This window comes from Bubalus kerabau, chromosome 9, assembly GCF_029407905.1.
Source record: "Bubalus kerabau isolate K-KA32 ecotype Philippines breed swamp buffalo chromosome 9, PCC_UOA_SB_1v2, whole genome shotgun sequence".
In the NCBI taxonomy this organism is placed as follows: domain Eukaryota; kingdom Metazoa; phylum Chordata; class Mammalia; order Artiodactyla; family Bovidae; genus Bubalus; species Bubalus kerabau.
In genome coordinates, this window is record NC_073632.1 from 44102230 (window position 1) to 44118337 (window position 16108).

The 16108-nt window shown below is 40.0% G+C and overlaps 1 protein-coding gene across 2 annotated transcripts in view; it reads left to right on the forward strand.

Annotated features, from left to right (window-relative positions):
- The window catches only part of HS3ST5 (heparan sulfate-glucosamine 3-sulfotransferase 5), a 297249-nt gene that overhangs the window by 131247 nt on the left and 149894 nt on the right, over positions 1–16108 (forward strand). Inside the window, exon 8 of one of the 2 annotated variants that reach the window (XM_055535133.1) lies at positions 9071–9139. The exons of the other annotated variant lie outside the window; for it this stretch is intronic. The gene's annotated coding sequence lies outside the window, so the exon portion shown is untranslated. The remainder of the gene's footprint in view (positions 1–9070; positions 9140–16108) is intronic. 2 annotated transcript variants of the gene reach the window in all.

Below are 16108 nucleotides of genomic sequence, written 5' to 3' on the forward strand. Positions count from 1 at the left end.
AACATGTCATAGCAATGGAGAAATTAAGGCAAATGGATATCAGAGGGTAGATGAGGGCTGGCGTCATGGTGTAAGACATCAGACACACTGGTCAGCCACTTGTAGGGAAATTCAAGAAAAGAACCAGCCAGGGCTCAGGGCCCCAGGCAAGAAGACTAGAGTTATCTATCCTGAATTTCTTAACAGAAAGCTATTGAATAGAAACCAAGGTGTAAGAGGGAGGGAGTAGTTATTTTAGCTCAGTGGTCTGTGCGAGGACCCACCCCTACCACAGGACAGAGGAAGTCTATTGGTATCGAGATCCAACAGTCATGCTCAGTCCTGGACTGAGGCCATGTCTACCCTTCCTGCAGTCACTAGGTATCCCTATTCCCTGATCGGCTTACAGGCTGGGAGCTTTGATGATTTCTGCTCTGGGGGCTCAGATAATAGACTCAGATATAGTATCAGTATGTGCAAAGAACGTCTTTTGTCCTACAATTTTGCACTCTTGCTCTCTAACTTTTGTAACTTAAAGTCAGTATGGCACACAGCTCAGTATTTAATTATGCCAATTTTGTAACTATCTTTTCTAATTACTTCTGACATGTAGTTAAGTATTAATTATTGAGCTCCTGTCATGTGCTAGACACTGTTGGGAATAAAAACGTGTCTCAGTGAAAAAAAATTTCAAGAAACTTGTAGCAAAGGAAATAAACATGTACAACTGTAATGATATTATTAGGTGAATTCTCAAGGTCATGAGAGATGAGGAAAAGCTCAGACATTGTCACAGTTTGGAGGAGACCAACAAAGCATGACCACAATGCAACGTGGGATCCTGAATTGGATCTTGGACCAGAAATATACCTTACTGGAAAAACTGGTGAAATCCAAATAAACTCTCCAGTTTAGTTATAAGTAATGTCCCAATGTTAACTCTTTCATTTTGAAAATTGTGCTATGGTTATGTGAGACTTTTATGTTTAAGAGACTATGATTTGATTCAAGGGTATAATGGGAACTTCTTGCAACATTTCTATAAGCCTAAATTCATTTCAAATTAAAAGCTTAAAAAGTGACAAATCCTATAGGGAAGGCACAACTGAACACATTTAGATGTTCAATGTAGGAAAAAAAAATCATCTGCTTCTAATTGATGAGATAAGGTAAAGCTTCATAAAGTGTCAGCTGGACATTCAAAAATAAAATAAGGGACATTTCCAGGAAGAGAAAATAGGGTGGATAAAGGCATGAATCAAGATTGCTGGGAGAAATATCAATAACCTCAGATATGCAGATGATACCACCCTTATGGCAGAAAGTGAAGAGGAACTAAAGAGCCTCTTGATGAAAGTGAAAGAGGAGAGTGAAAAAGTTGGCTTAAAGCTCAACATTCAGAAAACTAAGATCATGGCATCTGGTCCCATCACTTCATGGGAAATAGATGGGGAAACAGTGGAAACAGTGGCTGACTTTATTTTTCTGGGCTCCAAAATCACTGCAGATGGTGACTGCAGCCATGAAATTAAAAGACGCTTACTCCTTGGAAGGAAAGTTATAACCAACCTAGACAGCATACTAAAAAGCAGAGACATTACTTTGCCAATGAAGGTCCATCTAGTCAAGGCTATGGTTTTCACGGTGGTCATGTATAGATGTGAGAGTTGGACTATAAAGAAAGCTGAGCTCTGAAGAACTGATGCTTTTGAACTGTGGTGTTGGAGAAGACTCTTGAGAGTCCCTTGGGCTGCAAGGAGAGCCAACCAATCCATCCTATAGAAGATCAGTCCTGGGTATTCATTGGAAGGACTGATGCTGAAGCTGAAACTCCAATACTTTGGCTACCTGATGCCAAGAGCTGATTCATTTGAAAAGACCCTGATGCTGGGAAAGATTGAGGGCAGGAGAAGGGAACAACAGAGGATGAGATGGTTGGATGGCATCACCGACTCAATAGACATGAGTTTGGGTAAACTCTGGGAGTTGGTGATGGACAGGGAGGCCTGTCATGCTGCAGTCCATGGGGTCGCAAGGAGTCAGACATGACTGAGTGACTGAATGGAATGGCATGAAAGGCATGAAACTGAAAGGCATGAAACCAGGAAAAGGGAGGACCCTTCTGAAAAAGAACAGTAAGTAAAATGAAGAGCATTATAATTCATGAGGAAGAATTTGGGATTTAGTTTATAGGGCAAGAGAGAGGCAGGAAGGTGTATGGAACACAGAGAAAGATTCACAAGCAATTTGATTTGCTTGAGTTCACCATATGTGAACTAAGGCTAAATGAAGGACAGAGATGGATTGGAAGGTGATAGAAATAAAATTGTGAACAATTTTGAATGCTAGGCAAGGGTTTGACCCGCCTCTTTTATGCAACATGATGTCCCTGTACATGTTTGAATTTGTTCTCTTTGAGACTCTAAGTAGTTTAAAACTGGAATTGTGTCACATCTAGGAATAGGTGTACAGAGAAGATATCCAAAATTGGAATTTTATGAAGAGAGGAAGCTTCAGAAAAAGCTTGAATCTGCAAGCCAGAAAATGAATAGCTAAAAGTAACAATATATTACCTAGAATGAAGGCTACACTGACCTACTGCAGGGAGCAAGTTAAGGGTATTAGAAACACATGGCAATATATTTAGTAACTGCTTCAGTTTGATGTTTAGGTAGAGATAAAATATATTTCTCTGACGGAATTTCAAAAGTAAACATGTCTAATTTAATTGGAAGACTATTAAAATGTTAAATAATATTGGGATTTCTCTATGTGTAAAAGCATTTTTGATCCAGTTAATGTACTTGTTAGCAGGAAATAATAAACTAACACTGACATGTTTCCACTGACCTATGGTTTTTCCTACCAAAACCTACAGAATATGAATGTTGATGTCTTGCTTTTTGAGTTCAAGAAGAGTGATAAATTAGAGGGGTGCTCATTACTCTGAAACAGTAAATGAGAAAAGAGCCATAAAACGTCAACATCACCATATATCCCTGAATATCCTAACTTAATGGCAGGAGCTCCCCAAGAAAAAATAGATCAGGAGTTTGTAATGTCTACTGAGACCATGACTACAACTTGAGAAGGCCTAGCCTATCCTCATTTGATATTGAATGGTTTGCCTTAGAAATGAACAGAGATCATTCTGTCATTTTGGAGATTGCATCCAAGTATTGCATTTCAGACTCTTGTTGACTATGAGGGCTGCTCCATTTCTTCTAAGGGATTCTTGCCCTCAGTAGTAGATGTAACAGTAATCTGAATTAAATTTGCCCAGTCCAGTTCATTTTAGTTCACTGATTCCTAAAATGTTGCTGTTCACTCTTGCCATCTCCTGATTGATCACTTCCAATCTACCTTGGCTCATGGACCTAACATTCCAGGTTTCTATGCACTATTGCTCTTCACAGCATCAGACTTTACTTCCATCACCAGTCACATCAACAACTAGGTGTTGTTTTCACTTTGGCTTGGTCTCTTCATTATTTCTTGTGTTGTTGGAAGAGGGTGTTTGCTATGACCAGTGCGTTCTCTTGGCAAAACTTTGTTAACCTTTGCCCTGCTTCATTTTGTACTCCAAGGCCAAATTTGCCTATTACTCCAGATATCTCTTGACTTCCTGCTTTTGCATCCAGTCCCCTATAATGAAAAGGACGTCTTTTTTGGGTGTTAGTTCTAGGAGGTCTTGTAGGTCTTCATAGAACCATTCAACTTCAGCTTCTTCAGCATTACTGTTTGGGGCATAGACTTAGATTACTGTGATATTGAATGGTTTGCCTTGGAAAAGAACAGAGATCATTCTGCCATTTTGGAGATTGCATCCAAGTATTGCATTTCAGACTCTTGTTGACTAAGAGGGCTACTCCATTTCTTCTAAGGGATTCTTGCCCACAGTAGTAGATATAATGGTCATCTGAAATAAATTTACCCATTCCAGTCCATTTTAGTTCATTGATTCCTAAAATGTTGCTGTTCACTCTTGCCATTTCCTGTTTGACCACTTCTAATTTACCTTGATTCATGGACCTAACATTCCAGGCTCCTATGCACTATTGCTCTTTACAGCATCAGACTTTACATCCATTACCAGTCATATCCACAAATAGGTGTTGTGGCTTTGGCCTCGCCTCTTCATTCTTTCTGGAATTATTTCTCCACTCTTCTCCAATAGCATATTGGGCACCTACTGTCCTGGGGAGTTCATCTTTCAGTGTCATATCTTTTTGCCTTTTCATACTGTTCTTGGGGTTCTTAAGCAAGAATACTGAAGTGGTTTTCCATTTCCTTCTCCAGTGGGCCACATTTTGTCAGAACTCTCCACCATGTCCCATCTGTCTTGGATATCCCTACACAGGTATGGCTCATAGCTTCATTGAGTTGGAAAAGGCTGTGGTCCATGTAATCAATTTGATTAGTTTTCTGGTTCCAAATTGGGAAAGGAGTACATCAAGGCTGTATTATGTCACCCTCCTTATTTAACTTATGCAGAGTACATCATGCAAAATGCTGGGCTGGATGAAGCAAAAGCTGAAATCTAGATTTCCAGGAGAAATCTAAATAACCTCAGATATGCAGATGACACCACCCTTATGGCAGAAAGTGAAGAGGAACTAAAGAGCCTCTTGATGCAGGTGAAAGAGGAGAATGAAAAAGCTGGCTTAAGGCTCAACACTCAAAAAACTAAGATCTTGGCATGCATTCCCATCAATTCATGACAAATAGATGGTGAAACAATGGAAACAGTGACAAACTTTATTTCCCTGGGCTCCAAAATCACTGGGGTTGGTGACTGCAGCCATGAAATTAAAAAACACTTGCTCCTTGGAAGAAAAGCTATGACAAACCTAGACTGCATATTAAAAAGCAGAGACATTACTTTACCAACAAAGGTCTGTCTATTCAAAGCTATGGTTTTTCCAGTATTCATGTACTGATGTGAGAGTTGGACAATAAAGAAAGCCGAGTGCCGAAGAATTGATGCTTTTGAACTGTGGTGTTGGAGAAGACTCTTGAGAGTCCCTTGGACTGCAAGGAGATCAAACCAGTCAATCCTAAAGGAGATCAGTCCTGAATATTCATTGGAAGGACTGATGCTGAAGATGAAGCTTCAATACTTTGGCCACCTGATGAAAGGAACTGACTCATTGGAAAAGACCCTGATGCTGGGAAAGATTGAAGGCAGGAGGAGAAGGGGATGACAGAGAATGAGATGATTGGATGGTATTACCAACTCGATGGACATGAGTTTGAGCAAACTTTTAGAGTTGATGATGGACAGGGAAAGCTGGCATGCTGCAGTCCATGGGATCACAGAGTTGGACACTACTGAGCTACTGAACTGAACTGAACTTCATTATTTCTAGAGCTATTTCTCCACTCTTCTCCAGTAGCATATTGGGCACCTACCGACCCTGGGGAGTTCATCTTTCAGTGTCATATCTTTTTGCCTTTCCATATTGTTCATGAAGTTCTCAAAGCAAGAATACTAAAGTGGTTTGCTATTTCCTTCTCCAGTGGACCATGTTTTGTCTTAACTCTCTACCATGACCCACCCATCTTGGTTGGTCCTACATGTCATGGCCCATAGTTTCATTGAGTTAGACAAGGCTGTGATTCATGTGGGACTTCCCTGGTGGCTCAGACAGTAAAGGGTCTGTCTACAATGCGGGAGACCCAGGTTCAATCCCTGGGTTGGGAAGATCCCCTGGAGAAGGAAATGGCAATCCACTCCAGTACTATTGCCTGGGAAAATCCCATGTGATCCATGTGATCAGTTCGGTTAGTTTTCTGTGATTGTGGTTTTCATTCTATCTGCCCTCTGAAGTATAAGAGGCTTATGGAAATTTCCTGATGCAAGGGACTGACTGTGGGGGAATCTGAGTCTTGCTCTGATGTGCAGGGCCATGCTCAGTAAATCTTTAATCCAATTTTCTGTTGATGGGTGGGGCTGTGTTCCCTCCCTGTAGTTTGGCCTCAGGCCAAACTATTGCCTGGTAATGGCAGTCTCCTTCAAAAGGACTTCTGCCTGCATGCTGCAGCTCCCAGGACTGTTGTATTCAGTGCCCCTGACCCCACAGCAGGCCACTGTTGACCCGTGCCTGTGCTGGAGTCTCCTGGACACTCACAGGCAAGTCTGGCTCTTTCTCTTTTGGGGTCATTGCTCCTTTCTCCTGGGTCCTGGGGCACACAAGGTTCTGTTCATGCCTTCCAAACATCTGTTTCCCCAGTCCTGTGTAAGTCCTGTAATCAAATCCCACTGGCCTTCAAAGTCAAATCCCCCGAGGGTTCTCAGTCCCTTTGCCAGAAGAAGCTCTGTCTGTGTCTCCTGGAGGGGAGATTTTTTTAACTCCCAGTCTGCTGCTAAGTAGCTTCAGTTGTGTCCGACTCTGTGCAGCCCCAGAGATGGCAGCCCACCAGGCTCACCGGTCCCTAGGATTCTCCAGGCAAGAACACTGGAGTGGGTTGCCATTTCCAGTATAACTCCTGCTAAGTCCCAGTAAGCAAACGCTTAACCTGTTAACAAGCAGAGACTCCATTAACACAAACCCTATTAACCAGAGATCAGTGAGAGTCAGTTACAGGCGATATGCACAGCCATGTCTGAAATAACACATTCTGGTTGCCAGTTCTCACAAAATCACTGCAAAGTGTGACAATATATCTTTATATCAGTTTCCCTTTGTTGTTCTTCAGTCACTAGGTCATGTCCAACTCTTTGCAGCCCCCACAGACTATAGCCCACCAGGCTCCTCTGTCCATGGGATTTCACAGGCAAGTATACTAGAGTAGACTGTCATTTCCTTCTCCAGGTGATCTTTGTGACCCAGGTACCAAAAGTGTGTCTTCTGCATTGGCAGGTGAATTCTTTACCACTGAGCCACCAGGGAAGCATGTTTCCCTTAAGGCTGCAAAACAACGTGGGACACATAACATGTGCACATGTCACTTGAGTTTATTTTTTTCTCATTCCTTATGTTTCAGAAATTAGCAATCAACTTACATGGTCTTTAGACAATTCCGAAGGCTCTGAGAATTGAATCTATTAATATTTGGAATTTTATTTGATTCTTCTAGCTTAGTCTGTTATGCCAAGTCTTCTCTGTACCAGTTAGTGTCATATATGGAAATAATTTTTTGGTCCTTTTTTATAACCTGGGAATTAATTAGTGAAAAAAATTTGACACTTTTTTCTGACATATATAACCCCACTTGTCTTAGTAAATGAAGTCTTTATTTTAATGGAATATGGCATATATTTAGGAAATTTATTCATGAGACTCATAAAAAATCCTAAAGTTAATAGAAAGGAAGATTATGCAGGCAACACATAAAATATTTGTAAGGAATGATGCTAAAGCTGAAACTCCAGTACTTTGGCCACCTCATGCGAAGAGTTGACTCATTGGAAAAGACTCTGATGCTGGGAGGGATTGGAGGCAAGAGGAGATGGGGACAACAGAGGATGAGATGGCTGGATGGCATCACTGACTCGATGGACGTGAGTCTCAGTGAACTTCGGGAGTTGGTGATGGACAGGGAGGCCTGGCGTGCTGGGATTCATGGGGTCGCAAAGAGTCGGACACGACTGAGCAACTGATCTGATCTGATCTGATTTTTAATTTTATAAAGGCATTTCTAGAATGATTCCCAGGAATCAATGGCATCCTAGAAATCAAATTTGCAGAAGACATGAAACTGAGGGATAACTCATAGCATGGAAGTTAAAACCAAGACTCAGAAAGATCTGTACTGGCTCTAACACTGGAACAAGTCTGGGGAAGTAAAATGAAATGGAAAAGAAAAATGAAATGGTAGCAAAAGTAAAGTACCATCCTCCAGTCAAAACTTTTAGAAGTCCATTGAGAGGAACTTGAAAGAAACACACATGAAAGATTCTGGGCATTCATTTACTTATGAGTTAAGAGATGTAATGTAATTGCCTTAAAAAAAAAAAAAAACTGATATGACCTTAGATTTGATTTGTAATAACATCTCCAGAGCAAAGAGGACGATGGCCTTTTTTATACTATGCTGAGCACAGGCACAGCCAGGCCCAAAACATCGCATTAGGTTTTCAGAGCTGCCTTGTAACTGGAACAGAGACAAAGTGTGTTCAGAGCCGGGCCCCTAGAGCTGTAACAGAAGAAGGAGTACCCTGAAGGAGATAAGAATCTTTAGCCAGAAGGAGACAATGTATAGCAGGATAGAGTGAAAGACTGAAAACTGTATTCCATACCTGAAGGCTGCCATGGGTATGGAGTACAGGCATACAGCCAAACAAGAAGAAAAGGGTGGCTGACTCTGGTGCATAAACCTTGCACAGTTTAAGTAAGAGTTTTATTGTAACTATAACTGAGATGCCTGGCAGGTAGCAAGTGACCCCTGATTTGTCAAAAACCTATCACTGTGAGTGCTGAGGGAGCTCTACCTAAAAGTGGCTGTTCTGAGTAACCATGGTGTCTGGTGGCTCTGAAAGGCACAGCTCTTGGTGCCTCCTAAACCTCAATCAGAACTGAATAAAAGTGGACCAAACCTTCACGGAGCACAGCACGTGTTCTTAGCAATACGTCAGAGGTCTGTTTGCCTTTTGAAAATGTGGTGAAACACAGTTTAACTTTTACAGTAAGTCATTTAATGTAGCCCCACATAAGCCAGTTCCTGTTATATTAGTTGGTATTCACGTTACTACTGCCTAAGCTGCAGAAGTGCTAATGGTCTTCTTGTCTATCATTGCCTCTGAAACCAGAGCAGCTGCTATAATGGAGAAAATAAGCTAAAATCCCTTAAGACATGAATTGTGATCACAGATTTTTTTAATGGTTTTTTTTTTTGTTCTTGTAATTGAGGTCCAAGACTACAACAGGCTTTTGCTTTCAAATTATGCAATGAATATGTGGAATATACCTAGAGGGGCACATAAATGAATGAAGCTACAGAATCACTTCTGCCTGTATGGAACTTTTATTTCCTAATTTCAGATTGTAATTACTACTAGTAATGAATATTTTATCTAAACATTTTAGCAAATTTTCCATTTTATTTCATCTGATTCATTCACAATAAAATATTTACATATTTGTCACAGATGATGTATCTACTTTTCCACCTTGGCTTTTGCCAGAAAATCAGAGACTGTGAACAACCTGGACCTGATGTAAAATGCTATTAGAATGATAATGTTAGCCTTTTGTGGATGTTAAAGATATGTTGAAAGTTCCCTTTATGCTATTACTTGAGAATTTTCTCTCTACAATACCTTAAAAGGAGAAAAACTTGAACTTTATGCCTCTGCTCACCAACATGCATAGTCATTCATCTGCATTCGTACTTTCTCTCTATCCCTCTCCCTTCCATCTTCTCCTCTTGCCCTCCCCTTTTCCCTCCTGACTTCCAGTCAATCACCCAGGATATTTTGAAGTTATATTCATCAACTGATATAGGGGATTTCTATCTTCAACCAACCTAATGCCAGTTCCTACTATAAAAATTTTATTTCAGAATAAAGGTTGAATAGGAATAAGTAATTTTCATCTCCCACTTAGCAACTTTCTTTTTATTAAAATGAATATCCAGAATTTGAATATCAAATTATTTATTCTAGGACTACTTAGTGAGTTGGCAAAATGAATGACAGTACTCCATAGAAAAGCAGAGCAAATATAGTATGGGAAAATGTAGAAGAGGAAGCCTTTTAAAAGGGAGAAAATTGGGTCAGAAGGAAAAAATATCTTGAAAATTATACTTAGGGAAAGTGTTTTTGAAAAGAAGGCTATAAAACAGAAGATAGACAAGTTTTTTTTTTTTTCCCCAGTAATGAAAGAGGAACTGGAAATATATATTTTTGAAGCTTTAAAATATATAAGTAACAATTCTCAAAGCAAAAACAGTACCAAAATTTAGCATATGTTTAATAAGACTGCTTGACTGAATTGAATTGACTGTGGAGAATGTATGGTCTCACTGAAAATACAGAAAATAGGAAAGAACATTATACATTTTAATTTGGCAATGGTGAAGTGATTCTGAAAATCTGTACAGCCCGCTGACCCTCCTACCCACAATCTGACTTACTCTCACTGGGCTCCAGTCCGCCATTTACACTCCAGTAATTGCTATAATCACTTAGGGATTTTAACCTTATCCTCCCTATTTGCCCTTAGCTAGAGCCATTGCATCCACTGCCCAGGAATATTTATTAAACTTATAATGTAGCTTTGTAAGGTCTCTGTCTACAATGTGGGAGCCCTGGGTTCAATCCCTGGGTTGGGAAGATCCCCTGGAGAAGGAAATGGCAATCCACTCCAAGTACTCTTGCCTGGAAAATCCCATGGACAGAGGAGCCTGGTAGGCTACAGTCCATGGGATCGCAAAGAATCGGAGACGACTGAGCGACTTCACTTTCTTTTCTTTCAGAGCCATTGCATTCACTGCCCAGGAATATTTATTAAGCTTATAATGTAGCTTGTAACCACCATAGTTGAAAATTGAACATATAGTCCATGGCAATCTCTGATCTTTAAAAACAAAAAAATATATATCTTTTTGCATCATGATCTAACAGTTTACAAAGCACTTCACATAAAATTGTATAAAGTGGTTAAAACAGGCATTATTGTCCCATTCTCAAAACTGAGAAAGCTAAAGCTTAGAGAAATTAGGAAAAATTCATCTGGAGTCACAGAATAATTAAAGGAGGTTGAGCTGTTTATTTCCTACAATCCAAAGCCAAGAAACATATCTGTTCTTACCTTGATAAAGTGTGGAGTGGTCAGATTCAGAGTCACCCAGGCAATTTGAGAGCTCTTCCTGGTGGGAGGCAGCCTAGCTTGCACCAATCCTTTCTTGAGTTTTTACAAGTCTTATGATTCTCAACACCACCGTCCCTGCACTAGCAAGCGTTTGGCCTTGATCTTTTTGACTATCACAGAGACTGAGCGATGTCATTGACATTTGGTATACTGAGGAGTGAGAGACAGTAATTGACTAAAAGAGTACCCAGTCCCCATGAATAAAATGTTTCCAACCCAAAATACGAACAGCGTCCCTGCTGAAAAGCACTTTTGCCATTAATTACTAATAGTTATTAATATTTTTAAAACTTGCTATTCATGACCTGAAATTAATGATTGTCAGAATTCATCAAGAACTGACCATTGGGCCACACTCAAAACCCTCCTGCAAATGTATGCACAGCCTTGAAATTTCCCCAGTTTTTGAGAGAAAATGTTATTGATGCCTCAGCAGTATAGTTTTGAGTTGGTCAGGGTTTTCAGTTGCTGCTATTCCTTATTATATATTACTGTTAGCTTTAATTCATTGTTAAATTGATTTGCTTATTATGGGCTAGTTAATGCTGAAGTTAGCTAAACCAGCTTTTATTAAAGTATTTTTGGCCTATAACTTATAGTAACTATACTTTATAGTATAGTTTCAAGGGATTAGATTCAAATAGATTCAAGGGAGTATATCTGATAGGCAGAGTGCCTGAAGAACTATGGACAGATGTTTGTGACATTGTACAAGAGGAAGTGATCAAGACCATCCCCAAGAAAAGGAAAAGCAAAAAGGCAAAATGGTTGTGTAAGGAGGGCTTACAAATAGCTGAGAAAAGAAGAGAAGCTAAAGGCAAAGGAGAAAAGGAAAGATATACACAGTTGAATGCAGAGTTCCAGAGAATAGCAAGGAGAGATAAGCAAGCCTTCCTCAGTGATCAATGCAAAGAAATAGAAGAAAACAATAGAATGGGAAAGTCTAGAGATCTCCTCAAGAAAATTAGAGATACTAAGGGAACATTTCATGCAAAGATGGGCACAATAAAGGACAGAAATGGTATGGACCTAACAGAAGCAGAAGATATTAAGAAGAGGTGGCAAGAATACACAGAAGAACTGTACAAAAAAGATCTTCATGACCCAGAAAACCATGATGGCGTGATCACTGACCTAGAGCCAGACATCCTAGAATATGAAGTCAAGTGGGCCTTAGGAAGCATCACTACAAACAAAGCTAGTGGAGGTGATGGAATTTCAGTTGAGCTCTTTCAAATCCTGAAAGAAGATGCTGTGAAAGTGCTGCACTCGATATGAGAGCAAATTTGGAAAACTCAGCAGTGGCCGCCACAGGACTGGAAAAGGTCAGTTTTTGTTCCAATCCCAAAGAAAGGCAATGCCAAAGAATGTTCACACTGCCGCACAATTGCACTCATATCACATGCAAGCAAAGTAATGCTCAAAATTCTCCAAGTCAGGCTTCAATAGTCCGTGAACCATGAACTTCCAGATGTTCAAGCTGGATTTAGAAAAGGTAGAGGAACCAGAAATCAACTTGCCAACATCCACTGGATCATTGAAAAAGCAAGAGAGTTCCAGAAAAACACCTACTTCTGTTTTATTGACCATGCTAAAGTCTTTGACTGTGTGGATAACACCAAACTGGAAAATTGTTCAAGAGATGTAATACCAGAGCACCTTACCTGACTCCTGAGAAATCTGTATGCAGGTCAAGAAGCAACAGTTAAAACTGTACATGGAACAGCAGACTGGTTTCACATCAGGAAGGGAGTATATCAAGGTTGTATATTGTCACCCTGCTTATTTAACTTATATGCAGAATACAGCATGCAAAATGCCAGGCTGAATGAAGCATATACTGGAATCAAGATTGCTGGGGAAAATATGAATAACCTCAGTAAGCAGATGAGCCACTCTATGGCAGAAAGTGAAGAAGAACTAATGAGCCTCTTGATGAAAGTGAAAGAGGCAAGTGAAAAACTTGGCTTAAAACTCAACATTCAAAAAACTAAGATCATGGCATGTGGTCCCATCACTTCATGGCAAATAGGTGGGGAAACAATGGAAATAGTGAGAGACTTCATTTTCTTGGGCTCCAAAATCACCGCAGATGATCACTGCAGCCATGAAATTAAAAGACGCTTGCTCTTTGTAAGAAAAGCTATGACAAACCTAGACAGCATATTAAAAAGCAGACATTACTTTGCCAACAAAGGTCTGTGTAGTCAAAGCTATGGTTTTTCCAGTACTCATGTACGAATGTGAGAGTTTGACAAAGAAATCTGAGCGCTGAAGAATTGATGCTTTTGAACCTTGGTGTTGGAGAAGACTCTTGAGAGTCTCCAGGACTGCAAGTAGATCAAACCAGTCAATCCTAAAGGAAATCAGTCCTGAATATTCATCGGAAGGACTGATACTGAAGCTGAAACGCCAATACTTTGGCCACCTGACGTGAAGAACTGACTCATTGGAAAAGACCCTGATGCTGGGAAATATTGAAGGCAGGAGGAGAAGGGGACGGCAGAGGATGAGATGATTGGATGGTATCACTGACTCGATGAACATGAGTTTTAGAAAGCTCTGGGAATTGGTGATGGACAGGGAAGCCTGGCGTGCTGCAGTCCATGGGGTCATAAAGAGTCAGACACGACTGAGCGATTGAACTGAACTATACTTTAAGACATGCTATATATTGTGGATCAAAGATGGATTATTCATTCAGCTTATTGCAAAAGTACATATATGAACAAACTTTCCTTCAGAAATTGCACAGTACTGTATAGTGTAAAATGGTACCACATAGCATATACTTAATAGAAGATTATATTTATACTAAAGTTTCTGCATCATCCTGAAAGATGATGCTGTGAAAGTGCTGCACTCAATATGCCAGCAAATTTGGAAAACTCAGCAGTGGCCACAGGACTGGAAAAGGTCAGTTTTCATTCCCATCCCAAAGAAAGGCCATGCCAAAGAATGCTCAAACTACTGCACAATTGCACTCATCTCACACGCTAGTAAAGTAATGCTCAAAATTCTCCAAGCCAGCCTTCAGCAATATATGAACCGTGAACTTCAAGATGTTCAAGCTGGTTTTAGAAAAGGCAGAGGAACCAGAGACCAAATTGCCAACATCCGCTGGATCATGGAAAAAGCAAGAGAGTTCCAGAAAAACATCTATTTCTGCTTTATTGACTATGCCAAAGCCTTTGACTGTGTGGATCATAATAAACTGTGGAAAATTCTGAGAGAGATGGGAATACCAGACTACCTGACCTGCCTCTTGAGAAACCTGTATGCAGGTCAGGAAGCAACAGTTAGAACTGGACATGGAACAACAGACTGGTTCCAAATAGGAAAAGGAGTACATCATGGCTGTATATTGTCACCCTGCTTATTTAACTTATATGCAGAGTACATCATGAGAAAGGCTGGGCTGGAAGAAACAGAAGCTGGAATCAAGATTGCCAGGAGAAATATCAATAACCTCAGATATGCAGATGATACCACCTTTATGGCAGAAAGTGAAGAGGAACTCAAAAGCCTCTTGATGAAGGTGAAAGAGGAGAGTGAAAGAGTTGACTTAAAACTCAACATTGAGAAAACGAAGATCATGGCATCTGGTCCCATCACTTCATGGGAAATAGATGGGGAAACAGTGGAAACAGTGTCAGACTTTATTTTTGGGGGCTCCAAAATCACTGCAGATGGTGACTGCAGCCATGAAATTAAAAGACGCTTACTCCTTGGAAGGAAAGTTATGACCAACCTAGATAGCGTATTCAAAAGCAGAAACATTACTTTGCCAACAAAGGTCCGTCTAGTCAAGGCTATGGTTTTCCCTGTGGTCATGTATGGATGTGAGAGTTGGACTGTGAAGAAGGCTGAGAACCGAAGAATTGATGCTTTTGAACTGTGGTGTTGGAGAAGACTCTTGAGAGTCCCTTGGACTGCAAGGAGATCCAACCAGTCCATTCTGAAGGAGATCAGCCCTGGGTGTTCCTTGGAAGGAAGATGCTTAAGCTGAGACTCTAGTACTTTGGCCACCTCATGCGAAGAATTAACTCATTGGAAAAGACTCTGATGCTGGGAGGGATTGGGGGCAAGAGGAGAAGGGGATGACAGAGGATGAGATGGCTGGATGGCATCACTGACTCAATGGACGTGAGTTTGAGTGAACTCCAGGAGTTGGTGATGGACAGGGAGGCCTGGTGTGCTGCGATTCATGGGGTCGCAAAGAGTCGGACACAACTGAGCGACTGAACTGAACTGAACTGAACTGAAAGTTTCTAAAGGTATAATATAGGAGTACCATATAGTATACCAGTAGTAGCGTATAATATGATATGGTATAATATTGTTATCACAAGGATTTTTTCCCATTTGAAAGTGGAAACAAGTGTTGTAGATGAATGATGGGGTCTTTTTTCTTACCAAAACGGCTGCCTATGAAAGTTAGTAAAAAGTTGATGAAAGCCACTGAGTTACAGTTCAGCATCACCTGACAGATCTCAGGTATCTGGACTCTTACTCAGAATTTTTGGCAATAAGCAGGAGTGAGCCATGTTCATGTTAGAGCAGCCATGAGGCTGCTCTAATGCAGTTCTTTATACTTATGTATTTCTAATGAACTGTTTGGAGACCTTGTGGCAAAGATAGTATTGTTTTTATTTAAATATCAACCAGTACTTTTGGTCTACAAGGAAAGGTGTCTCATCCATAATATTTATCACATTGCCTCTAGTTTTGTTGTTGACATTTTATGTTTTTAGCACTTTTTGTTAGGAAAATATTAAGAGAGAAACAATAATATGAAATTGGAGAGTTATAAAAAAAATAGGCTTGTACAGCTAAATTTTAAGATACTCTGAGGGACAAAGAAATAAAGCCACTGATTCAGGGTGAGATAAATTTGTGACATTGTAAATATGCAATGTAATTTACTGGGCTGGCCACTACGTAGGAGAATAAATTCTATAATCTTGCCAAAACCTAAGGGAAACATGAATTGAATAGCAATAAATAACTTTATTGGAAAGGGCTGAATGTGATATACTATATCCTCCAGCCTTTATACAGGAAAATTTCCCATTGATTATAGCATCAGACCCAAAGTGGAGTGAAGATGAAGTAATGTGTAATATACTTCACAACATCCCTTTTGTTTTTATGTTGCACCCTTCTCAAACTTGATGAGTTGGAAGTTCAGACTGAGCTATGTATAAAATGCTTTTCAGCATTTTTCAGGAGTAAATAAACTTTGTAGCTAATGTTTTTTTCTATACATTTTCATTAATATTCTTTTGGTGTTCAGAAGTCAGACTTTATGTTTG